General features: G+C 39.0%; 1 protein-coding gene across 11 annotated transcripts in view; it reads left to right on the top strand.

The window, feature by feature from the left end:
- The window catches only part of CDK17 (cyclin dependent kinase 17), a 118,220-nt gene that overhangs the window by 13,290 nt on the left and 77,365 nt on the right, over positions 1-27,565 (top strand). For 2 of the 11 annotated variants that reach the window (XM_054815511.1, XM_054815791.1), the window contains exon 1: positions 8,486-9,020. The exons of 1 other annotated variant lie outside the window; for it this stretch is intronic. The gene's annotated coding sequence lies outside the window, so the exon portion shown is untranslated. Of the gene's footprint in view, positions 1-8,466; positions 9,021-9,045; positions 9,149-9,572; positions 9,729-10,119; positions 10,321-18,756; positions 19,012-27,565 lie in introns of those variants that run through there. 8 more of the 11 variants (XM_054815140.1, XM_054815232.1, XM_054815325.1 and 5 more) reach the window with 8 other exon arrangements.

Below are 27,565 nucleotides of genomic sequence, written 5' to 3'. Positions count from 1 at the left end.
CTTTTTAAATGTGCCTGGTTTCTCCTGGTTCCTAGGCCTCTTCTTTGCCTCCAGACATGTTCTTTTAATAACTGCATGCTGAGACAAGAGATATCTTGATTCTGTCTTCATTCCCTCAGTTAGTCTGGGCCTGAAACCAAAGCTGATAACCACTCTTTCCCTTAATCAAAACCCAGGATAGGATGTTCTGTTGCTTGATATCTTAAAAGCCTCTGTGGAGGGCTGGGGTTAGGACACCCTCTACTCTACAGTAGTGTTAAATGGCCTGGGTTATTCTGAATCAGAGAAGAATACCAGCCAAGGCAGACATTACTCTCAGCTGGGATGCAGCAATTAATGACTAAAAAGCAGTCTAAGAATCAGCTGAAAAGCATGCCTCGTCTCGTCCCTTTCTAACTGGACAAAATAATGGCATGGCCCCCACCCAAATCTGGGGCTGAGGCCCAGGCCAAACATGTAAGGTCCACATAGCCCCTGCACCACTCTTTACTTCCTGCTGTTTTTTCCCTGAAGCACTAGTTAAGTAGGTTTTACAGCGTAGTCATATGCTTAACTTGCTAATAATCAGGGTAAATATCGACACGGTGCTGAGAGAAGCTCAAATGTCATTGTAATTGTTCTCTTGGATCACTTCAGCGTGGTGAGGAACAGAGAACAAAGTTAGGTGCCAGAGGACAAACAGATGCCCTACAGCAACCACAGGGAGCTGAAAGGAGAGAGGCAAAACAGTAAGAGAGCTGGTAAAGCTAGGGTCAGCTGGAGTCATCTAGCTGGACTCTGACATGGTGGAAAAGGAGTGCCCAACAGAGCAACTACAGATTCGCATGAGGTGACATCAGTGACAAGATTTTCAAGATTTTTCTATGATGTAGAAAGACTGGGGGGAAAAAATCAGGGGCAGTACAGTTTTGCATTCAGGTGACAATAGCCAAAGGCATAAAGTGTTGATGTAGTTCATTTGTTAGTATCCAGTTAAAATAAAACAAAAAAATAACCCCCCTGACTGTAATGGACAGCAGTTTGACATCTTTGCTGAGATGCTCCTATGAAGGCCAAAGAATAATGCAGGCAGAAGTGACCTGTATCTCACGTGTAAGGAGATCCATCTAGGAAGCACCGAGACATGTTGTATTGCAGAGCTGTGCCCACTACAATTACGGAAGCACAATTCTCATATTCCCTGTAACAACTACAAATGTCTCTTTAAGGGTAGTATACATAGATGCAGTGTATTCCCTGAACTCTATTCTTAGTATGTTACTAAGATACGACTGTTTCTATGGAGAGCCTATTGGTGGGCAAAATAAACTGTTTTGATGAATTATAAAAAAGGTAAATTAATTTTTAAAACAAAATATTGCATGAGAATGCTAATGATACGAAATCATGCTAATATTGAATTTCAAGTACATGCTTCCCTCTTTTTTATTAATTTCTAGTAGACATTTACCCTAAATTCTGTATGGTCTGCAAACTGATACAAATTAGTATATGTCCTGCAAAATACTTAACTTACTATAGCAGCCACCTATGTAGTGGCTACAAAAGCTCCAACTGAACATTTGTTTATTTCTAAAACCTAAGTATAATTGTACAGCAATTTGTTGTGGATTATAAGTATCTACATGACCATGAATATGCCATGTTGTGAAGTGAACAAAAGAGCTTTGAAATAAGAACGGTAAAGGCAAAGAAGGAGAGAACAAGTAAGTACGTTAAATAAAGCTCAGAATTTAATTTTAACATGCTTCTGTGGTAACAGCTAGACTCTACAGATGACAAGTAATAGATATGTGGGGGTTTGTGGCATTCCTGCTTCTTTCTTGTTTATAGCTCTAATTATTTTATACTGTGCTGAAACAGACCTTGAAAAATGCTGTGCTTGACTTAGAGAACAGTTTAGTTAATCAATCAATGATTTGGCAAAGCAAATAACAGGAAGCTACACAAAAAGAAATCAGTGAGGAAATCCACAATTAAACCACGTGAAATTTATGAGTGACCTCTTCTTTTTTTATCTTTACATGTGTAGAAATTATTAATCTCATTTGAAGATATACTTTGATATTTTCAGTACCACAAATATTCCATATGTTACATATTAGTTTAATCGATTGTCTTTTTTCTGGTTCTTCATAAGAAAGCCAGCCCAGGATCAAAATTCAACCTTAAATGTACACGCAGAAGTGTAAAGTTTCTCACAGGCACCTAAGAGGAAGCTTTTCTTTCCATGAGCAGGTAGAAGCTGCCATCTATGCCCTTCCAGTTTTATGCTACCCTTTTTTCTCTCTCACTTGGTTGCAGTCTTCCAAATCTAGCACCAACATATGAATGTAGACACGGCTGCCTAAAGCAGGAGGATTCATAGGACAGCAAAAATTAGTTAAGAGAAGCCTGACTGATCTGGCTGTGCTGATTTAGAAGAAATTACAGACCACACCACTTTGTCCCTCCCATCTGCCAGAGGGTACCGTCCTCGTAGGAGGCAAGGCAGAAGAAACTATAGGCATCTGACTCACCTGCCTCAATGTCCTCACTGGTGGTTAAAGCTAATTGCCACACTATACAGGGAAACAGGTACAGTTCCCGTCTCCTCTCAGGGTGTAACAACTTTCAGCAGAAGGGTAGGGCAACTAGCTGGGGCAGTAATGCATTAAAAAGTAACATCGGAGTTCTACCTATCTACCCTGCATAGTTAGCGTTGCTAAGATTACAAGACAAACTGCCAGCTAAAGCCCTACATCTACTTACCTCTTAATTTCCTGCATTCTTTTTCCATATCTTTTCTCTTGCATGCTCTTTCATCCATCCCAGCTCTCCTCCTGTGCCCCATCTCTTACCTTAGTGCTTGTTTTGCATAGGCTATCTCCCACTGACATCTCAGAAGCTCCCATTCTAAATTTGAAAGCAGTCCAGACAGCTAGCTGCCAGTGCACAAAAAACTCCAAACAGTAGTTGATGTGAGCATGCACAGGGATCTCTAGAATAGAGAAGGAATTCTCTGCACATCAACAATACATTGTATACCCTTGATTTGTGGGTCATGGAACAACGTGTGCAGTACTCAGTCCTCCCTACAGTAGTCTGTTTGCCTCAACCCACTTAATTCTGTCCCCAGATTTCCTGTACTTTATCTCCAACATCCACTATGTATACTCGTTCCACTTCCATGTGCCCTTTCTCATACTCTTCATATTCTCTAAATTGGATTTTAGTTCCAGTCCCCCTTCTTTTATTCCCATATGTCTCCACACCTTCCTGTCCGGCCTTAAAAACATACATTTGAGAATGATCTGGTTACATCTTCACTGCAGCAGATACCATCTTTGCTAGAACAAACTTCATTTTTATGTAACAGGATTACAGGAAAGTAACCAGCTGTCATGACTGAAAGAAATTTCACTTAAGTCCGAAAACTCTCTGGAGAGAGCAACCATTACAATAAGGAAAAAATCAGAAGTCTGACACCTATAATCTTCTAACTGTGGGAGTCTCAGTGTATTTTGTGCTTTATTTTCAAATCCACTAAGTACTTTGAATTGGCAACAGTATGAATGTTCTGAGACTCACTGATGGCATTTCTAATCAATTCAGTGAGTAATGACTGCAAATTTCTATGAAGCAATTTACTTGCAAGGGAGAAAGACGCTTGCTATTCTGTCTGAGACACTGAACCTGCATGAATGAAAAAGAGAAGAAAAATAGGAGCCTCTTCCCCTGCCATTTCAGATTCCTGTTTCACAAAGGGAGAAGTATATCCCTGGCTGGTACCTGAAAAGGAGAGGCAGCAGAGGTGTGCATACACAAGTGACCAGCTTTCATTACCTGCAGATCTTCATTGTTTCACTCAAATTCTTTTCACTGGTTTTAGTCTCCAACACAAAATGTAAACAAAGTCTAAAAAAAAATCTTTCTTTCACTAGGCTAGAGTTTCATAGTGACCTATCTTCTACTGCAGGAACCTCATTTTTAGGTAATCTACAGAAAATACCTCACCATTTCCTATTGGAGCATGGTAACTGTACTGGGTTAGGGTAGGCCTAATATCTTTGGGTTTGAAAAGCAGGATGTCCTGCCTTTCAGAGCAGTAGCAGAGAAATAAAGGAGTGTCTAGCCATTTGTTTGCAAAACAGGGCAGGAATGGACAGAAAGAGTCTCTCTCCATGCCATTAACTTCCTTCTAAAAGGATTAACCTGACTCTTGCTGAAGTCAATGGAAAGACTTCATTTATATTAGCTTGAGGAATCTCCAACTAGAGAAAAAAATAATCAAGAAAAATCAAGCAATTAAACTAGATTTTCCACTAAAGCAATGCCCCATATCCCAAAAATATGCACAACCTGTAGACACTTTCTATGTCCAACTCCCAGAAATGCCGGATATAAATAAGAGCATCAACTCAGATATCATGAAGTCATAAATTATTATCTGCATGAATGATAAATAATCCTCAAAATTTAATGATACAATGTGTAAGGAAATGAGAAATAATACTTAAGTACCATTTTGGTAGGATGTTGTGAAGTTACATATGGGAACTGAAGGGTTAAGCAACATAAAAGAATAGGAAGAAGGAAAGAGTGGACAATGGTATGTCATGTATATGTCATGTCATATATAATAAATATTTATATGCTATAAAATGACAAAATAAAGAGATAAGGGGTAAGCACAGGATGACACAGACCTTCCAGTAATGGTAATTTCTCCAGCAGTTATCAGTCTCCAAGCACCAGTATAGCTACACAAATGCAAATCTCAAGTGTAGGTAACAAACACCCCGCTATTTGCACTTTGGGTACTCTTCCCTGCTTACCAAACAAGAACAAATAGTTGTTTTCCCTGTTTCTATCTGAAATATACAGTGCAACTAAGTCAATGACCAATTAGCAGTTACTCAAATCATGGCAGAAAGGGCTACAGTTCTTGTCAACAGAAGTATATAACTTTTTGTTTCTTGCAAGGGTGACCACCTTCTTGTTGCTACTTCCTGCTTCCATTCATTCAAAGAGGAAGGAGTTTGGTCTTCCAGTGACCTTACAGAATTTTTTTTTTTTTTTAGCCTAGAGGCCTGCAAGTATTACTTTGTACTAAATCCAAGTAACCTGGAAAATAATTTATACGAATACCAGCTTGGGATAAGAAAGCAAGAGACTATCTTAATTTGATTATTTTAAATGGATTGGAAGTTTTGCGTAGGTGGAAGACGATCATTACAGAAAGGGGCGCTACACAGAGTAATATATAAATAGCTCGTGCTGTGAGCAGAACAATAGCTCTGTTTCTTCTCTCAAAGCACAGATACAATTAGTTAGAGGATATGGCATTCTTCAGAAATTTTTGGCATCCAATAGAAAAAAACCACAATTGCATTTCAAAACAAAATATTGTATTTGAAAATCATTTCCCCTTTTAATTACCTGCCAAGACTTTCAGTCTTTCCCCTGCAAATGAACACATCCCTTGCAGTTGAGCACAATGCTTTCCCACACTGCTGGCTGGTTGCGAGGCTGCTGACTCCTGCTGCTGCAACACAAAATCCTCAACTCAGCTCTTGGCAGGAAAGTAACTGCTTTCCACATACATTGTGTTAAAAATACATATGTTTCTGTAAGGTTTCCATCTACCATTACATGAACGTCACTGATTCAACTCCTATACTTTTACTGTCACGAAATAACTACATCCTTCTGTTCAATAAATGCAGAGGCAAAGCCAGTGTATTCATATTCAAAGCAGGAAATCTTGGTCCCCTGACAGCGCTGTATTCCTACGGCTGGATTTATATTCTAATGGCTGATGTACATTTCATCAGATTGTCCAGTGGCAATAATTCATTCCATGTAACCTGGGCCTACTCCTTTCTTGCTAGCTTAGAGAGCAGACCTATCGCACTCACCAGCCAATCCATCTTAAAACTAGTTTAAAATATTAATAATCATGGTTAGCTAGATGGAAATATGATTGATTGCTACATATTCGACTAAATAATAAAACAAATCAATAGCTATAGTTATAAAACCAGGCTCATGGGATAAATTAATCAAAATCACTGCCTATGTTTCAAACATGTCTGTCACTCAACCTTGCTACTGTACTGTCTTTTGCCCAGATGTGAAAATCTTTGAGGGCACCAGGTAGTGGTAGATGCAAAGGCCAAATGGATATCAAGTGTTATACTGTTACAGACTCTTCCCTCTTAACAACTCATTATTATCTCCATTACAAGTGGAAAAGCCTAAAGTATTCTTATTGCACTGCAATCGGTGTTGACCCCTTATTTCTCAGGTGACTCATCCTAACTATTCATTTTTTAGTTTCTTTGTTTGTTTGTCATAATTACTTTTCCTGTCATAACAGAAGTATCAATGGCAGACATTAATATGTATAAAGTAAACCAAGCGCATTTAACTGATATTTTTAACATTTGAAAACCAAAAGACGGCTTCATAAACAACCCACCTTCTCCCCATACCTTATGGAACATAATTTACTTGGAGGTGTGCAATAAATGCACTCAGTGCTGTGCTGTCTCAAGAACTTGTTTTACAAATCATGTGTATAATAACAAATTTGCACACAATCATTTATAATGATATTACTTACCCAAAATAGCCTTTAAATTGAATAAGATAAAACAAAACACAGATCATCTTGTTAGCATTCAAAGATCAGGAGAACTGGTAGGTCTAGCAAGAACTGGTAGGTCCTGAGCTTTAAAGGAGATCCATAAGGGATATCTTTGCATTACCAGGAAGTTCAAAGCTTGAATGTCTGCTTTCTCCACGTTATTAAAAATCCCACAAGTTTTGCAAAGGGAAGGTAGCTATCCTACATCTTGAAAACATTCAGAAACTCAGTAATCATGTTTTGTCTCTCTAAAAAGCAAGTTTATTTCTGAGTCATATTTATTGCTTTTTATTCTAAAGTGATTTCAGCAAAAATCTACATCAGCATGAGCAAAGTGAATTTCTGTGCATGTAAGAAGTGGTTTCATGCTCACGCTCTTTTTTTTTAGGCAAGAGCAAGCGACTTCTGCTTACTGGGAAACACATTCGTCTGTGTTCTGGTTCGCTTGTGCTGCTGTAAGGGTGCAATGGAGCTGGAAGCAGAGGTATTTTCAGCTGGCACTGCTCCTGCAAATGCAGCTCCCACTTGGCCCTACTGTGGAGAAGGACTGGCTAGAATAAGTTGCAAATAGAGTTATTCAGGACCAGGAGCTTGAGGAACTGCAAATGAAAATACTCTCCAGTCTCCACCTAGACACAGCATAGTGCAGACCCACCTGCAGAGCGATGGAGTTTTGGCCTCCCTCAGCATACACAGGAGTGTGGCGGCACAGACTCGAAAGACCTGTGAATTAGGTCCTCTTAAGGAGCCCGTGATGTGGCCTGGCACAGCCAGTCAGTACCCACAGTCTGCGTGACAATGGGAGACCCAGTTTGAGAAGAGGTCCCGTGGTTGTGACACTGAATTTTGGCTGACAAAAGAAAGAGTGAGCAGGCATGCAGCCAGGATCAGCGGATGTCCAAAAGGGAAGAAAAACCCCAGAACCCAAAATAATTTGCCAAATTCTGCCCTAAGTGTACCTATGACCTGGTACTTGAAGTTCAAACTCATGTCACTAAAATCACTTAAGATTTGGCCTTATTGTTATATTTTGTTCTTTGTGTGGTGGAAATATGAAAACAACAGATAGTGCAGAGTAACTGGCTCACAAGACTAGCTTTTAGCTTTTAGGTCTTGTTCAGTAGGACACAAAGCTAAAGAAATTTAGGGATGGAAAGGGCCGAGAAATGAGGGAATGCAAACTGCATCATTTTGGGGGGAAGAATATTCCAAGCACAGGAAGGAAGCGCAGTTGCTGCTGGCAGAGCAATCACAAGGGAGACAAGAGGGATGGTACAGGGACTGTGAATGCAGGAGACAAAGGAAAGAAAACACCACAAGAATGAATACGGAAAGGATGTTTTTGTAGCTAGTGAGTTAGGAATCGATCTAAAAAGCCACACGGCTCCCCTTAACTTCAGTTACTGACTTGTCAGGCGGGGGGGGCAGGGGAGGATGCCTGCTACCTCAGAGACGGGGTAAATCACCCCGCAAACCCAAGAGGAAACACTGCCAGGAGCCGGAAAACATGAAGCAAGCAAAGGCCCCTTCCCACATTGCCCTCCCCGAAACCGCTCGGGGAGACCCCCCGGACGGCCAGCAGTGGGCAGGGCCTCGGGAGCCTCCGCCGAGGAGATCCGTTTCCTCCCGCCGCAGGAGCAGGCTGCCCAGGGCCGCTGAGGAGGGAGCAGCAGCGCCCCCCTCGGCTGGGCCGGGCGCTCCCCCGCGGCGAGGGCGGCCCGGGAAAAGCTGCTGCGGGAGCCCCCAGCCGCCGCCCGGGGCATTCCCCGCGGCGCAGGCTCCGGGCTCCGCCCTCGGCCCCCCCTGCCCCGCGCCGGGCCGCTCCGCTCCCCGCGCAGCCACCGGCTCAGCCAGCGTCGGGGCCGCCACGGCCGCTAGGTGTCGCCGGTGCCTGGGCCTCCCCCGCGGCCCCTCCTGCGCTCCGGCTGCCGGCGGGGCTGTCTCAGTGCGAGCCTCCGCGCTGGGAGCGGGCGGAGGCGTCAGCCCGCAGCGGAGACGCACAGCCAGGCTCGGCTCGCCCCTTCCCCGCATAGCCCCGCGGCTCGGCCCGGCTAACGTGAGGCCAACCGAGCTGCTCTCGGCACCGCCAGCGGTCGGCTCACGAGCACGGCCTGCGGCCGCTCTCCGGCGGCGGCGGGGAGCCGCGGCGAGGCGAAGGCTGCGGCGGCGACGGGGAAGCAGCCATGTTGGAGCGGGGAATAAAGTGACTTTCGTCGGGGAGGGAGCGCGGCCGGCGGCCCAGCGGAGGCGGCGGCTCTCGGGACAGCGAGGGGAGGGGGAGGGCTCGGCTCGGCTCCCGGCGGCCGGATACCGCTCCTGGGCGGAGGAGGAGGGAAAGGAGAAGGGGGAGAGGAACCGCCCCCGGACCCACGGAGCTCCGGCGCTGCTGGTGAGTTGTGGCTGCTCATTGTCTCCCGGCCCCGGAGTGCGGGTCCGGCTCGCGGGGTTGGGGCCCGGCCCGCGGGGATCGCAGGGGGCCCTCGGCCTGCCTGTGCGTGGGACGTCGTGGGGGTTGAGGTGAAAACGCGGCCCTGGAGGAAGGGGGAAGGTGATGGGCGCTGGGGCGGGGTCGCCCCGGGAGAGGGCCGAGGGGCTGCTCGGGGAGCCCGAGGGGCCGGCAGGGCTGCTCTGCGCCCCCGGACAGGGCCGGGCCGGGCTGTGGGGGATTTCCGCCGCCCGTTGGCGGCTGGGAGCGGCTCCGCGGGGCCCGGGGCAGCTCCGAGGGGCTGAGCCCCGGCTGCGGGGGGACGGGGAGAGCCGAGGGAAGCCGGGCCTGAGGGGTGAGCCGGGGCTTGCAGCCAGCGAGCACCGCGGGATTTCTTGGTGATCCTGCGTTCGTAACCGTCCTTTCCCCACCGCCTCCTCCCCTTGAAGCGAGGCTGCTTTCTCCTGACAGCTCCTCGCAGCCTCCGCACGAATGACACATTCGCTCCTATTGCAGGTCTTGCCCCCCCGCACACCCAAAATATGTAGGTTTCTGTGCGTGGCATAAGAGTTTTTGTGCCCTGAGCTTTCAGTTCGTGGATGACAGGATACGTGAACATTTGCTGACCGTGAACTTCTCTGAACTCCTCCCTCCTCTTCCTCTCTCAGATAGGTAATGGCTTGAGTCCAGTGAGAGCAAAATGGTTCTTCTCTCACAAGGTTGGGGGGAATTAGGTGGCATTAGGTATATTTTATATTTCATGCAAATTTACTACGCCCACCAATTCCAATACCGTGTTCATAGGAGTGGATTAGCTGCTGCGTTAGAAGAATGCTGACCTTGATCCCCTTTGTCTCTCCTGCAACAATTTCAGTAGCTGGCAGGAGTTGTTTTAAACTCATTGCTGTCTTTGGCAACAGTGGTTAACAGTGAGGGAAGCAGGGCTGAGGTATATCATAATCCAAACTAAATAATTTAAAAAGCATCTATTTCCCCCCCTTTTTTTTTTCTTCCGTTTTGGTGAATAATTTATATGTGTGTTTTTCTTTTTGTGATTTAACAGATGATCAATAGCAACATTTTGTAGCTATCATGGCATAGATATGAAGAGAGGAAGCCTGGTTTGACATTCTTCCATTCCCTCCCCTCCCTCCTTTTTTAATTGTATTAATTGAACTGGAAACTAGATGACCAGAGGTTAAATACTTGGAAGATGCGGGGCAGAAGAAAACATTTATGAAATTACACTTAGTACCAAATTCAGGTTTGTTTTCTTGTTAGAATTGGGTAAAAGTGAAGTAGGTGATCTGCTATTTTATGTGCTTAAGATGTTAAATAAATTGCCATATTGCTCTGTTGTAGGAATTATGTATCCTCATACACAGCTCTTGTTATTTATATCTGTACTTCAATAAGTGATGTGAGAGAGACTTGTTTTGAATAATTAACACAAAAGTAACAGATATGAAAACATAAAATCATATGTTTGAAATGCATAGTGAAAAATTTCCCTTAAAATTATTTATACTTGAAAGAACAAACTGAATTTACTTCTCCAACATAGAGAAACCATTATAATGTTAACTTGGCATTAAAAGGGCCACTTAAATTTGAAAGATGAAAGCATCTTTTTTGATGGCATTATTTAAATACTGCTTTGGCAATAGTGAGTCTGGCTTACAAAAATCTTTAGTAAGGATAACGCAGTGAAGTTCATACCTTGCGTTTGCATATTGTGTGGTGTAGCCCTGTGTTTCCCTGGAATGGAGCTCTACACAAATCAGTAGGTGGGGTCTGCCTACCTCCATACTGAAGAGTTTGCAAATTTGAGCCTGTGTTGTCTGAAGCAAATTATAGTTTGAAAGTGGCAAGTCATTTATTTTAAGCTTGGCTAAGGATGTAGTGCATTAATTGATCATTTTAATATGTAAAACACCACTAATGTGTAGTGAAAGACTTGATTTGTAATTCCAAATATAATTAGACTAAGAATAACTGGAAACCAGAACTGGGCTGTGTTTTTTCCCCTGAATGGCTCTGGCTTCAATTTCTGCCCAACACTGCAGTGTGAAAATGTGATACAGCTTATGACATGGATGTTAAGATATTCTGTATGTCTGTGTTATTGTTACAACGTGGAGCTCTTGCAGTAAAACTATGCAGATTTTTTGAATGGCTTACTAACATATAAAGTCTTCTAATTTCTTAAATGACTACCTGCTGCTAGAAGAAGAAAAAACCAAAGAATGTTTCTCTAGTCTTAATAAGTTTTGGTTCAGTACAGTGTATTTGAGTAGATCAACCTATGAGTGCAATCAGGAAAGGCGTCGTTGGAGACTGATTCAACGAATAGTCAGCATTAAAACCTTTCCGGGAATTTGCTCTTTACCCTCTTTTCACGTTTAAAGGAAGCTCTTGATATTTCATGTACTGATCAGCTTTTATTTGTTGGCCAGGAAAGTTGATCAGCTGTTTTAAAAAGGTGTATTACTAGTTGTGTCCTTATTGAATGCGTAATCTGGTGCAATGTGAAAATGGACAAGATCATGTCTAAAAATCAAGCTCAATAATAATAAAGCTTTTCTAGCATAAACTCGCCTTTTGTAAACTCACTAAATGTTGCTTACAATTTTTAAGTTACAGGTATCTTAAGTTCTTAGCTGCATGCTTTTTAAAGCTTGCTTTATTTTTACAGCAAGCTCTGAATATGTATCTACTGAGGCAGCTGGGCACCACTGTAATCAGTGGCACTTCAGGATTTGATATCAAACACTACCTCACAACTTTAGCTTGTAAAAATGCTTTTAAAATGCCAAATGTTTACTCAGCAGTTAGGCTTCACATCTGGAGAACAAACTAAACTAATGTATTGCTAGCGATCATCGTCTTTTTTGCAATGCACATAATTGCAGCAATGACTTTCTCCTTCTGAGTGTAACAACTGGAAGGGGTTTGGTTTTTTTGTGCCTGTTCACATGCTGGTGTAGAGACTATCTTACTTGGATGTTAGAGATAAAAGCATTTTATATTTAAATATTTTGATCACTAGACAGTAATTTTAATTTACTTTTTAAAAACCTTTAATAGTCTAAGACTAGGGGGCTTTTTAATAAACTTACTAAATGTTTTCTATCCTGCTGTGTGTACCTTTTGGGGCCTAGTAACTTTTTTCCCTATGAAGCAGGGAAGAACAGATACTGCCTCTTCCAGAAATACCAGATGCCCAGAAATGCCCACTAATGGTGTGAGATGTATTCTTTTTCCTGTGTATTTTGTGAAGACTTGTGATATACTTTTGACAACTGTTTCTCTGAAGAGTGAGAGTTAATGTTTGTTTAGACAAATGACTATTTATAATTCTGTATTGAATATAAATCCATACATGCCCACTCTTAACTAACCTGATGGATTGGCAATTCTTCCAGAATTTCTGGATTATTTTTAGCAGCCATGTCAACTCCAGGGTTCACTAGAACTGGCTAGTTTGAACATCTACAAAGAGCAATCTAAACCTCGAACATTTAACCACTGATATTGATAGTCACAAAGAATAAAGAAAACTGGAGCTTGAGCTAGTGTGCTAACTTGGAGCACAAGAACATAAAAAAAAAAATCTCCTTCAGTTCTGTGATCTGATTATATGGAAAACAATAGCCTTAATCGATCATAGATCAGGTAATTTGCATCAGACCAGCTTTTGATACATCAGTCCTCAGATAATAAGGCTTTTGCCACTTCTTGGAGATCATAATACATTATATCGTTATATCTGACTGTATTATAAAATACCAAAGATACACTGATTCTGGAAATAACAACTCTGTTTTACTGACGTATTTGGGCTTTTGTGGTCTAGTGCCTGTTTTTAAAGGATTAGAAATTTCTTTCAATAGAAAACATCATGTTATCATGGGGTGCTATGTATAAGCACAAATGTTATAATGAAAAAAGAAATGTGTGAGTAGCATAATTAAAAAATACAGCAGCAGAAGAAATAACTGTCAAATCAAATTTAAATTTTTCATGTGGGGCACAATTAAACATAATAATTTTAAGAAGGGGAAAATACCAACTTTATTACATTTTAAAATAAACACTCAAAGGCGTTTGTGAATTTCAGGACAATGTTCTGCTTGCTTCCTGCTGTAATACCTTGAAAATACAGTAAGCTGAAGAACAGTTTTATCCTAGGTTTTGATTATGACCTTTTTTCCCCTTATTTTTTTTAATCTTCTCTGGAACAAGTAGTTGTGCATGTATTATGATGAACAAGGCTGCGTTATTATACCAGAACAAAGAAACTACATGTCTTTCATTTGCACTCCCAGCTACAGTTCTTGCCTCTCTGTATTTTAGGTTGGCCTTGCTAGGTATCTTGCATAAGTAAATGTTACTCTGTGCCCTCTAATCATATTTCATTTAATTATAATTTATACCTTGTAATTGTGCTCCTTTCCCTGACTGCTGCTGTTTTCAAGGCTTGGTAGAGTTGTACGATGGTCTCTGATTTTTAACATCTGCATTTTGTCAGCTTCGCTAAGGATACTCGCATGCTTTCAGTTTGTGTTAAAGTTGGCAGGATCATGATTTTCTCTTCTGTGCTCAGTGGATTAGGGCATTTTGCAGGCGTGTGGCTGTACTGATACGCTTGTATCATAGTGAACTGCCATAAACTGCATAGTCTTCCTTCAGAAATGTCTCTTTCGAGTATTTCTGACTTCCTACTCTTACCTTACTGACATGGAAGTGTTTTGATTTGTTCGCATTTTGTTCAGGTATGTGCAAGACTCTTTTATACAGCAGTCATTAAAGGTAACATTTAATGAGGTTTACAGTAATGGGTGCTAATTGGTGTTCACTAAAATAAAGATCTTTGTGAAATGTGGATTACTGAGAATAATCAAAGAATATTACTTATCATCAAAACCATTGTCCTGTAATTAAGAGACAACTGGGTTAAAAAGCTACAGTGACCTATAGGAGTAAAGAAGCCAGTTTACAAAAAAGTAAAGAAGTTGAAATTGAATTAAGTGATTGATAAGGGAAGCCAAAGACTGTGATGAGGAAAACCCATGCTGTCACGGACTGTGACAATAAGACAGGGCATGTTTTAGAAGGAAGATGAATTCTAACAAAGCCGTTAGCCTGTTAAAAATGCTAAAGAAAATGTTAGCATTTGATGATCTTCAGAAGAGGTTGATGTTCACTAAATACTGCTGTATTCAGAAGTAAAACCAGGTGATAGTCCTAAGTTCCTAAGAGAACCTGAGGGTGTTAAACAGCAGCCGCTGAAGTTGTAGGGTAAGAATTGTAAAAGTTGATAGGGTGCTTTCTGGATTATTAATGCTGATCATGTTTTTCAGTATGTATCAGAACACTGAGAAATTCTGTAGTTTTAGCACAACTTAAGGATTCTTTCAGTGTTTCTAAAAGTTAGTAATATGCAGCATAATGGGTATTGACAGAGCAGGAGTTTAAGTAAAGGAAATAATTAATCAGTGTATATTTATAGAAGACTGATCTTGTGAAGTTAACTTCTGGTTCTCTTGATAAGATTACAAACTTTGTGTGGTATAATATTGTTAGTGTTGCAGACAGGCTTCTCTGAAACCTTTTACTTGGTTGTTATGTGACATTTGATAAAGACACTAAAATGATAGATCAAGTGTCTTCATATGAAATGGTTTAAAACCTGGCGGATAATGTGAATCAAGTGGTTAACTATAAATAGTTGCCGTTACGTAACTGCGTGTGATGAGGGTTCCTCCTCTGCAAAGTACGTTCATGAAGGAGCACTGGGAAACCTGCTCAGTGCCTGCTCTTGGGCCTTACCACTACTGAAGTGAAAGCCAGGGAAAATTGCTGATCGTTTTTGTAGCTTGCAAAAGATTGGGAAAACAATAGATACCGCAGAATGGGTCATTAGCGCAGGGTGGATGCTTGGAAAAATGGCAGTTTCCTGGTTGTTTACTCAGTCTGGCATTTTATATCAGGCTTTAAAAGATTGAATACAGTATATTAACTTTTAAAATAAATAAGTCATATTTTGTAATTAAGTCAGATATAAGCAGCTATTAATATTAGCTTTTAGTTTGGCAATTTATATTGTAAAGCTTTGGAATAGTTTCTCATGTATAATACAGAACAGATACTAAGTGTTGATCTGCATTCAATATGTGGGTCTTAGGGAAAGCTTTTATTTTTAAAAGATATTAATAATATAATTAATAATTCATTAATAATATACAAGAGGAGGAGAACCAGTTATTAAATAATAGATTACATTTTATTATATTTCCACAAGTTTTCTGTGTATCTTGAAGCAAAGTTGAATTTCTAAATGTAGAATTCATAAACATTCTGTGTAAGCTAAAAAAGTTGTAGTCATATGTATGTTTAACTGGGGAAAATGAAAAGCCATTTTTTTAGTCTGTGCTTAGTTTATTGCAAGAGCAGCTTCCTCTGTTCTTTCTCTCTTTATCAAGATCTGGTTGTCATAAGCAGCAGTATTTACATATGCAGGAGGCTTGTTTCCTTCTTAAGTACTATTCAGTCTTAAAGCTCTGTCATAAATATCTTACTAAATTGTTTAAGTGTCTGCTTGTAAAATGTGAAACTATTTCATAATACAACTTATTTATGTTTGCTCTGAAAATGAGGTATAAAACTTCAGTCTTCCTGTGTGACTGTGGGAGACTGAGGTTGGGCTGGCGCTGCCTGTGAATAACTTTGTCGCTCCACAGACAGTTTAAACTGATATAATTTTGGCACTATTGCTTAAAGCCATGGTGGTTTTCCCCTTTGGCTGCTGCTCTCATCCCCTTGCTCCTGCCTTTGTATCCGCAGGTGTCTTGTGGTCATTTGACTATGTCAGGGAACCGATGAAGGTTACAACAGGCATTAGGATTCAACTTTACTTTTGTTTTTAAACATAAATAATAGTCACTTTCTGCAGAATCAATGGAAAAACAACAATTTGTGATTATTTATTTTTTTAAATATCCTGAGCAGATGGGAGGGGAAACTTCCTGTTGTACAAAGAGGAAAGGAGGTCCTCAACTGCTAAATATATCAAACATATATGCAGTAGTAAAGTCTTTTAAAAATGATGTGTAAAACAGCCGCTCAGAAACTTATTTTGGTACTGAATAAGAAGGGACAGTGGGGAAATAATTACTGATACATCTCATAAAATATATTCTGAATTTTAAATATGGCTACATCTTTGAGGTGGAAGTTATGAAAGGAAATAGGATTTTTTTTGTCTGAAATTGTTGGAGGAAAGAAATCTAAGGAAGCTGATTATTTTTTTTTTTCCCTAGAAAATAATATTTAAAAACAACTACAGAAGCTGAAATTGAGCCATGGTATGAGTTCGAAAGAAATTTCAGAACAACGATGAAAAAAAATCAGTTAATAACTATAGTGGTCATATTTTAAAGGGGCCCAGTAGGGGAGTTGTGCAGCGTCCTTGTTTTTTCTGAAGAAGCGATCACCTCAGGAGAGACAAGATGAGATCTTTGGCTTCATTGAAGCTACAGTTGAATTTAAATCACTGAATTTTACACTGAGTGTTCTTGTGAATAATGTCCTGTACAATACTCAGATAAAGCAATTTCAGAGGCAATTCCAAAAGTTTAAGATTCTCCATAGTATTTCATTAATGTTGTCAATGTGATTCAGTAGGTTATGGCAAAGAAGCAAAACATTTTAAAGCTCATGCTATTTACCTTCAGGATTAAACAAGATAAACAGCTTACAGTGTTCCCATTTGCACAAGTCACAGTATTTTTAAACCTGCTGCTTGTAATACTGGGTTGTTTATCAGGGAATGCAGTTAACCTAAATGTTTTATTGTGGCTTGTTTCTAATTCTTCTCAGTATGATTCTCAAAAGCAAAATGTTTAATCCATAAGCAAAACCAGAATCTTTAAAAAAATATTTAGGCAGAAGGAGGCCTTTTGGTATTAAGCATGCTCTCTTTTTTCTGAACAGTACAGGAGAAACAACATGATGGTGTATAGTAATGAGCTTGCTCTGTAGGTATATGCTTTTCTTCTTGAATGATGCAATTTTAGTATTTTAGGAACAATACCAAGTAGGTTATGAATTCTGAAGGTATGGATTTGATATGCTTTGGTAGTAAGCTCAGTTACTGCATTTTAAAATGTGTTTGGTTTCAGTTTGTATGTAAAATGTAAAGTGTTAGGTGTTGTTAACAATGTGTTCTGAACCTGCTTCCTTTAAAATTTTTTTTTTTTTTTCAGTGATTTTACATAATAGGAGTTTTGGTCTCCTGGTATTTGTGAATATTTCTGTTAGTGGAAGAGACATTAGTTGAAGCATTTAAGTCATAAGTTGTCATTGTTAAAAGTTATTTTGGGGATGAATGGATAGCCAGTGATGATTTGCACCTGTAGCTGCATTTTAACAAAGTAGCTATATTCTTTTTAATCATATGTTTCTAGGAGCAGGTAGATGAAACCTGGATTTTTTTTCAGCAAATGATTTATTCACAGCAGATTGACTGATTTGGGGTTTGCTTTTTTTTTTTTTTAGATGCTCATGTCTATACTCAGTAGAGAGAAACAGGTTGAGAGGGTAATCCGGAGATCTTAATATAGAGCTGCCTCTCTTTCCACATTTACCTTGGAGGTAGGAGAGAGTGGCTGCGGGATGGAGCCAAGCATTTTCTTACTGGTGGTGGGAAACTGTTAATTGACCCCAGAACTGGTATGAAACTTTTTCCTAAGTGCCTCAGGTCCCTAAAGATGAATAGTGTCAATCCCCCCCTGCAATTTATGCAATTGAGTCTTTAATATGTAAGCAAGAAAATGTGCAGATTTTCCTTTGTTCTTCACTTCTGCTTGCTGGTGCTTAGTGTGAATTAAAATTCTAGTCATGTGAGTAGTAGTGATAGTATATTTTAATATTGAAATAGATTGCTGAATGATCTGTTTTCATTTTATGTCTCATGGTGATTTCAGAAACTAGGGTTGCCAGGACAAATAAAAATGATCTGTTCTTTTGTATTGTGAAAACCTGGATCTTAGAATATAAATGCTCCATGATAAAATAAGCCTAGTGAAGATTTGGGCATATACTATACTTCCCATTGATATTCGTTATTGGCTTTTTAAGGACATTACACTGCATAAAATTAGTTGTAAAGTTACATCTTTACATGACTGGATTTTCATATCTGCTCTTGGTAACTGAAATTGTATCTTAATTAGGAGTTTGTTTTTTGGTTTTGCTTGGAAGATAGGATATGTTTTACTTGTATGTTGAGAACGATTTCCTTGGGTTGGATGACATTATTTGCCAAGTTTTATGCTAGTTTAAATAACCTGTTGAAGCTGTTATTTTAGGATATAACTGCAACAGGTTTTGTGTAGTGACACTGGCCAGTTTTGATGGAAAGTAGTGCATCACTAGCTAAGGAAGTACGTAGGGACAGATTATGTCAATTTTTGATTGCTTAAATTGAGGCTTAAGATACTAATTTCAGGCTGCAAGCGCTGAGGACATTTTGAAAATCAGCCTTAACAGTGTCAGCTGCAGAGACCTGTTAACAGAAATAATCCCCTGATAGTGTCTGAAAACCTAGTGGTATAGATTCTGGTAAACATTTCTAAGAAACAACGGGAGGAGAAGCAAAGATGGTTTATCTATAAAATACTGGTAAGCCAGCTTTATACTAACACCATGGGATAGCTTTCCCCTGTTCTATGGCTAAGTGGTATCTTGTTCTCAGTCTTTTTATACCACTGCAAATGAATCTATCCTGGACTATTTAATCTACATTAATGCTTTACATCTCAGTCAAGGTAATTGCACTGATGCCTTTTCCAGTCCTACGTCAGACAACTAACACATACGTAACCACCTCACTGCTTCCAGACAGGCCTGAAACACAGACTTGGAAAGCAGTCCTGTTGACTGTCTTCTACAGGTAATATTCTCTCTTAACTACTTTGGGTATACAGAGCTGCCAGTAGTAGACTATTTAAAAAAAAAAAAAAAAATCTTTGTCACTTAAGAAGGGAAAAACCCTCAAACCTCTGATAAAGCACAGGAAGCAAAATTGTTGACAGAGAAAATTCCTTTTCTATGTAGTCATTTTTATGAGAAGAGCCACACCCCAAAGGTAATATATTTAACTGTTAGTGGATCCTAGTGACATAATACAATTTTTTTCCCTTGTATTCAGAGGTTTAAAAGGGATAAAGAAAATTATGTGGGTTAATATCCTTTCAAAGTTATTGTGGTAGTTGCCACCTTATTTGTGTTGTGTTCTAATTAAAAAATATTTGTGTCTCTATGATTGTAAGAAACTTCAGAAAAATAACGTGTTCCATTTTGTGCAAAAGTGGGAGACATTTATGATGGTCCTTTCATCTTGTTTAACTCCTGAAAATGCTCCTTCCACAGTGTGCACAAGCCTTGCTTTTTCTGCTAGGTAGTAATAATACTGCAGTTGAATTGAGTTATAAACTCTAGGAAGCTTTTTGATTAAGCAGTCTGAAATACAGAGAAGATGCACTTTGTTTTACAGCATAGAGGTGAACTTTTCTTTTTAATAATGTCCCTTTCCCCTCCTTGGATGAGTAGCTTTGCTGTATTTTTGAACCAAACCTTAGGGTAGCAGAGGTTTTGTTGGGTAGTGGAGGGGAAGAATTCAGGTGTCAGAAGTGAGGGAGGGAGGACAGAAGGAGAGCTTTACATGCAGGGCATGCAATTCTGGCATGCTGCATCCAGAATCTGGAGTGCGTTCTTGTGAAATATGCAGAATCTGGTGGGGTTTTGGTTTTGGTTCTAAGCCAGAAGAAGGCCTAGGGGTTATCTTAGGGCTTTGCTGTCTGTGCTGTCAACAATATTTTGATCTAAAAAGGCAGACATCTGTGTTTATGTAGTGAAGCACGGCGTACGTAAATCTGCTCTTAGATCCCTGTACTGCAGGTTTTCTTTGAGAGATGCTGCGTACAGTATTATTCATGATACATGCTGATTATGTGTTCTAAGGATAATTAAATGTTTTGAACTTTAGTAGGCCATAGGGCTGTATCGTATCCAGTTTTTTTTAAATTCTAGTCATGAAACGCTGTAGATTGAATAATATAATGTTGTAGAAAAGCTAGAGGTGATTACTAGATGCTGCTGTTCATTGCCGTCAAACACACGCTCTGCAGCATCGAAAGTATTATGACAGAGGAGACTGAATTGAAGCCCAGAAATGTTTCAGGTGTCCTAACGCGTTGTCTTGTAGTGCTGCTAGTTTAATCTTATCCATGGTTCTGACACAATTTTTTGTTGCCCAGTCCTTCTGTAGAGCAATATTCACTTCTGTACCTCTGTACCCGTGAATGGAGTGCTGGTCTCAGAATTTTGCTATGAAATGCCTTGTACTACTTCTCTTTTTTTTTTTTTTTTTTTTAAAAACCTTGAAGCTTTAAGTGTATGAAAGTTAAATACTGGGAATTCTATTAATAAGGCTTAAACTTCCTAAAGGCAAAAAGCAGCTTTTCTCCGTAATTTCCAGTATAGTTTTGTTATCTTTTTTGTCCATCAGTATTTTGGGAAGTGCTGTTTTTCCTAAAAAATATCACTAGGGAACATCACAAGAGGCATGCTATGTTGTTGTTGGACATTTTTATATGCTTAAATTTTTGCAGCTTATCTGGTTTTTGTCCCTGTCATTTTTAGTAATTTGTATGCTACTAGAAATGGTTAATATTGGAATTTTAGGTATTTTTGTTAAATTGAATTTTAGATTTTTTTTTTTAAGAGCCCTTAGAATAATCTTCATCTGCCTTGCCCATCATATGGCAAAGCTGATGTTTTTGGTGTTACTTCAAGCATCCAAGATCAGAGAGTGCAAAGTTAGTCACAGGATCTTAGTCGCAGCCCAGGTTTTCCTTGCTTTTTTCTATCTTTCCTACATATGTGGTACAGAAATTTATTCACTCAAATAATTCCATGAGATTAGCTGTAAGAATTTGTATTGCTGTAATAAAGATTGAAACTTGTAGCTTCTGATGTGTAACTTTACTGGCTTAATTTTTTGTTTGATTTATTTTAAATGATTCATTTTAAAAGGATGCTGATGTTTCAGTATGCAGTAATACAATATTCATTTTTCTACAGTATAACATAATGTGTAATTTGGGCTTTAATTTTTTTCGTAGACTCTATTTGGAACTCTGCTGATGTGTATGCTTTTAATAGTATTCATGAAGGCTGGAGTCTTCATCTGAAAATTATGTATTTTAAACTAAGTTTAAAATTGATGATGTGTATTTCTTCCACCTTATGTAATTTCCTAGAATGGGGAAGCTGTATTTGAAAACAATAGAGGATTGCTCTGTAGAGTGATTTAATTCTGTCATTTGGAGACACTGCTTAGAAACAGCCTATCTATTATATTGAACTTTTTAAAATATTGACTTCTGTTTTAAAAGTGGGGTGCAATCTAACTCCAAATTCCGACAAATAAAAAGAGAAAACATGATCTATATTAAATGTTAATTAAATTCATAGGCAATAGAAAAGCAACTGATGGGTTGAAGGTCATTATGACCTTGGAGAAAACAGAAGGTATTTAGGATTATAATAAGCATTAGTAGGCTTTCTGTACCATAGGCCTTTCTATATTTTGTTTAAGAGATCTGGAAGTAACTTTAATAAATGTGACCTATTTTTAGATTTAGTTTGTCTTTTGGACTATTGGAAATCCTGCTTATGATGTATTTGGAACTGTTTTTACTTGAAAGATGCAATGAAAGTTTCAGGTATTTTTTTAGTGAAACATTCACATTTATTGAGAGGAGGAGGTTAAAATGGCAATTTTATGGCTGGGTGAAATTTGTATATAGCAAAGGAGATGTAAAGAAATGCAACCACGTTTTCTTCACACATGCAAGAGCATGTTCTGTAAGCAATTTCTGCAGTTAACTTTGTTGCACGCTTCATGATTAGTTAATGTATGTTGGGCATGTTATAAATGCATGTCTGGCATATCAGAATATGATTTATACTGTGTAAATCATAAATACTTTATTCAGTATTTTCACTGCTCATTACACAGAATTGTCTAGCAGCACTTCAGTGAGCATAAATGAATTCTCTTAAGACCTAAATGTTATCATCAGCAATACCTATGTGTTTACATTCTTGACTGCATGGGCCGTACATGGACCACTTTTTAAAATAGTCCATTGTGTGAATAAAGAATATTCAAGTCTTTGTTATGCTAAAGTAGAAGTTTAATACAAGCACTAAATCGATTAAAAATACTCTTCTTTTTTTTGGTAGTTAAACTGTCTCTCAAATTTAGACATCCTGTCTCAAAACAGCAGTATTAATCATTTAGTAAGATTAAAAGAGAAAGTTCCTTTGTAACAGCTCTTTGTAATTATTCAAAGTTAATTGTTTATTTTGAAGGGGGAAATGAACTTTCTTTCCATGAAATGGTGTACAATGCTAAAATTAACCTGATCTGTAGCATGTGATGTACTGTTTATCAAAATGATGCACTGTAATTTAGGATCATTTAATCAAAACAGTAATAACTTCAAGGTGTTTTTGTTTATACAACCAAATCAACATAAATAATTTGAATTAAAAACAAAGTTTGAGGCTTTTTTACAACAGGTTGTGCCTCTTTAGGAGTACAGGTATCTGGGAGTGACATTGCTTGGGTGTAAGGCTCACAGGGGTTAGGGCATGGTGGCGACTGGGCTCTTTGAGCCTGGCCTTGCCAGGGAGAGTGACGTGGCCACCGTCGCTCCTCTTCTGATGGCTCTAATGGGTGCATGCTTTAATGATAAAACTAGCTTGCTACCTTAAAGCTCACAAAGGCATCTTAAATTGCTGCATTAATCCTCTTCTTTCTAAGAGCAATATTGGGTAAATTCCTGTGTTCCTGTTCTTGTCTGTATTCTCGCTAACTTGGTCATTTGATCTTCCTGGACAGCAGACTTATACTCTATAGAAACTATGTTGGTACCAAGGTAAAGGTTTCTGTCTCTAGGGAAGAGATTAGGTTGAGTATATTGTGAGCTACAGGGGAATGAACATTTATTTGCAGGGTGACTATTTCACCTGTTTGTGTTATATCTGTTTTAAGGATAAAAAGAAATTGCAGTTTAAGAGTAAAAAAGCTTTGAAGTGAGTATGTATTTACTGTCACCTCCAAAAGTCATTACTGACTATAGTATATACCAATATGGACGGGGTCCCCTTGTGGTAAGGTATTTCCTCAGTTAACTCTATCTGTCCATATAAAAGCTAGTAAATCTGTGTGTTCTTCTGACATTTATTTGTAGTTCATAAAGTTGTAATGTGTGGCACAAACAAGAAGTTTGCTTTGATACCTAAAAGTTGAGTTGCTGAACTGATGGTTTGTGTCTGCCATTATCCCCTGTTGTTCTACAGATCCAGTGGAAAAACCGATTGTAAGCCCGCTCTGGTGGCACTGGTAAATGTCTTTATATATAAAGTCAGGATAGATTTGTGTATGTTCAGTACGAGGCTGTTCTGAAGCTGAACCAACTTGAGTAAATTCTCTTTTTTTTTCCCTGTTGCACTGTATGGAAGGTTTAAAATAAAGGTAGACTTCTGAAAAAGTAAACTGGAGGTGGCCATGCATAACACTGACTCCACTTGCCTTGGCCTTGTGGCCAAACGTGCTCTGTTTTCCATGAGATGTGGTCGTGAGGCTGGAGTAGAAATCGCCTAGTGCTCCAGGCAGCAGCTTTCCTCCTCTGCAGACTTCACCAAAGGAGGGTTCCCACAATAGGATTGCAAGCAGGGTGGTAAATACGCAGTGCTTTTCTCTTTGGGTGGTAGCTTAATTTAATGCCATTTAGAGGAGTTCATTAGTCATCTCTTTCTCTTACATCAGTTGTTTGCTGTGAAGCTATCTGCTGTATGTGCTTGTTGACCTAAACATTAATGTGTTGAACTGCTGCTCATCAGACATGTTACGTTCCAAAAAATTGCATGCTTTCGATTTGTCCTCCAAGATGCTCTGCAAAGTACGTGTGGTGTTTACGTAATGAAGGGAGATAGTTGGGTCTTTCAGTTGACTTGGTGACTAAATTAGGTAATTCTCACAGAGGATACTTTGACACTGGTCATAAATTAAAGTGAGCACATGAAACCTGTTCGTTACAAGCCTAATTAATAAGAAACACTTATTCTACACTTACCCCTCTTATCCTCATCGTGTTTTACTAAATGTCAGTTAAGATAATATATAATTAAAACATTAAACATAATTAAAACTATCTCAAGTATCATAATAAATTGTGAAACAAATTATGTCAATCCTGTAAGGCACAACAAAACAAGCTGCTTTTTGAGCTTATTGGGCTGTCTTAAGGAAATACATGCAGTAAGAGTTTTTGCTGGTGATTTGCAAAACGTGAACTGCAGTAGAAAGGAAGTTGCAGAAGAAGTTTGAGCAGTAGATAGAATAATACTGTTTTGATAGTAATAGAAAGACTTCAGTCTTTACTCTTGCTCTTATTTTGTGAAGACTGAGTGTTTGGGTAGGGAGGGGTTCAGCGTGGTACTTACAACTGGATGTGTTTTTGTTACATCAGAGAATGGAAAATTCAGCAAAGCTTCTTGCTAGTATGAAAGGCACTATCTGTTTTATTTCTTTGCCTCCCCTTATTTTTTTGTTGTTCAGTTTGCTCTGTATTACTGTGAAGAAAATACAATAATGTGCATTTTAAAGACATGATACCAGATGTAGAGTATATTTCAAGTGTTCAGAAATCATCAAATTTGCTTTGAAAAGCATACTTGGCTTCTGCTTATACCAACTGCATTTGGGATGCCATATGTATGTAGCTTAGTTTAAAAGTCTGTAGATTCCAGTTTGTTTTTTCTCCCAAAAGCCGCGTTCCTTCTCTCAAACAAAAGAATTTAGTCTGAGTATTTTTTATATATTTTTTATATATAAAAATACAGATTATTTTTATATTTTACATCATGCTGGGATACATGTGAGCCTTTAAAAGGTTAATTTTCTTTATATTGAAATTTCTAATCAACTAAATGTTTCTTCGACTTGTCTTTCTTACTTGTGTCTTATGCTGCCACATTTGAATGGTAAGCAAGAGCTAACCTAGTCTGGAAAGAAGCAGGATACCTGGTTTATGTAACGGTTGTAATAGATTTGTGCAACATGCAGAGAATATGTGTAGCAAGAGTAGGCTTAAAAAGTGTTGGTCCCAACCTTTCTTTGCTTTGTAAGTCAGATTTGAATGTTTAACATAAAAGTTCAATGATAAATATACACTTGAAAAACAAATCAATGTTAATTTTATTAACCTTGTTGATAGGAGATTCTTTAATGGGAGGAGAGAGATTTTTGTCATGGACTCTTGTTAGAGTGAGCAAGAGGTATGAAAGTTGGACGTGGGGAAAAAAGGACAGATCAGTCAGTCTCATCCCTAGGGCATCCTGTCTCTGCATTCAAGTCTGACATTCAGCATGTGAACTCTGCATTTTCTTTCCTCTCATGTCTAATATGGGACAAGTAGTAAATTTCATGCTAATTTTAAAATCTTTCACATTCAAAATTTAGAGCTTTTTCTAGCAGATTGTCAGGTAGTTGTATATTTAGCTACTTCAGCCTAGAAGTTAAATGTGCAAATAGGTTAATTTGTTCCCTGTTGAAGGGAGGTGTTCTTCAGGCATCGCTTTATCAGGTGCAGTATAAATGTATCTGCATGAGTCCTGTTCTCTACATGAGTCTAAGATCTTGTATGTGTGTAGGCATGCAAGCTGCATACAGTTGTGTTTGCACGTTCAGTTTTTTGGTGATTGGTTTTGGGTTTTTTTCCTAGTTTCTAACACTTTGTAAAATACTTCAAGCTTATTCCAGGTACATACAGTTGATCCCTACCTACAGAATTTATGTGGGAAGCCTATGATCCTTGTTAAGGAGCTGGTTAGAGTTCATGGAAGCATGTCATGGGGAATTAGGTGTTAGGAAAAGAGGTACCTCCATGCTTGGGGTGTTTCGGATTTGCTTCGGTAATGTTTGAATGCCTTTGCTTTTGTGCTGTTGAAATGTCATTATTTGGATCTTTCCCAATGTTTTTATTCAAGTGATAGGAAACAGAAGGGAAAGAACTAATTGGTATGAGTCTGGAAAACATGCTCTGAATACACGTACAAGCATTTGTACTTTCTTATCCAGATTTCCAGCATGTGAGATATGCGGCAGCAGAAGCATTGTTCTGGGATTGGAGTTAGAGCTCTTGGGGAGTCCAAAATGTATTTTCATCCTTATTGCCAGTGAAGGAAAGTGCGGGTGTTTCTCTCCTTATTCAGACTCTCTTAAATTCTTGCTTTATAATGAAGAGCTTTTCTTGCTAGTTCATTAGTAATTGCTACCTCCTACCATCTCTTTTGTCAGCAGGAGGTAGGATTTCCTCCTACACCTAGGAAAAAAAAAAGAAAATTAGATAGTGATAGAGGCTAAAATTAAAAGAAATTTGAGAAGAAATAGGCCAGGTTAGTCTCAAATTCTGTAAGACATCAATTCTTTCTTCAGTTTTTTAGGTGAAAAAAATCATTCTTTTCTTGATAGTGGTATGTTTAGGGGGCCAGACAACACCAGTGTTGCTGGGCAGAGAATATTTCCACATGGGTCATCTGCTTGTACTTGGACTAGCTAGCATGTATTGGCATTACACATTTGATTAAGGCATTTCTAAGTGGAAGGCTATCTGCAATTCAGAAGCAGTTGCACCTGATAACCTGGTTGCCTCACACCAAGAGGCCAAGGCACTTCTAAAACTTCGTAAAAACCTAACCTGTGAAAGCTTGTAATTCTATTTGTGCCTCAGCATATTGTGAGGACAGTACAGGTAGCAACGCTTCAAACAAAACCACGAGAGGAAACAGTTTGTCACAACTGCAATGTGGTGGCTTGCATATCTTTTCATTATCTCAGCTTCTGCCTGCGCTGCCGTCACAGGAGCAGTGATACCAGAGCTGGCTATAAAGTAATTGGTTTGCATACTGCTACTGACAGCAGCAGTTTGTTGGAATTAGTTGCAAAAAATGTTATAAAACTTTCTATGAAGTCTTCCAGTCAGGTCCCTCCATCACTTGAAGTTTTTTATTCCCTGCAGGTTAAAAACCTTTCCCTTTCACTTTTCTGCGTTCCATTTAACTTCAGTGTTTGATGACTGGAGTAAATGTTTTTTCAACAATTCATCTGTTTCTGGGTCTGTGATTGCAAGTGATCAGAGAATGTTTATTTCCCCCTCACCCCCAAGAATTTACTATACAATTTGAAAATACAATCTAAATATAGAGAATAAAAATAGTCCATGTCGTGCTGAAGTTGAGATGTTTGTTGAGGCTGTATGAGGCAGGAGCTTGTTTGGAAACTGTGTGTCTTGTTGGATTGTCATCACCTATTGTCATGTTAGGAGTTTTCAAACCTAAAGTAAAAGTATTCCACTGTAAGTACTGAAATA

Source organism: Grus americana, chromosome 1 (assembly GCF_028858705.1).
Source record: "Grus americana isolate bGruAme1 chromosome 1, bGruAme1.mat, whole genome shotgun sequence".
Taxonomy (NCBI): Eukaryota; Metazoa; Chordata; class Aves; order Gruiformes; family Gruidae; genus Grus; species Grus americana.
The sequence above is the reverse complement of the archived record's forward strand: the minus strand, read 5'-3'. Positions and strand labels throughout refer to the sequence as shown.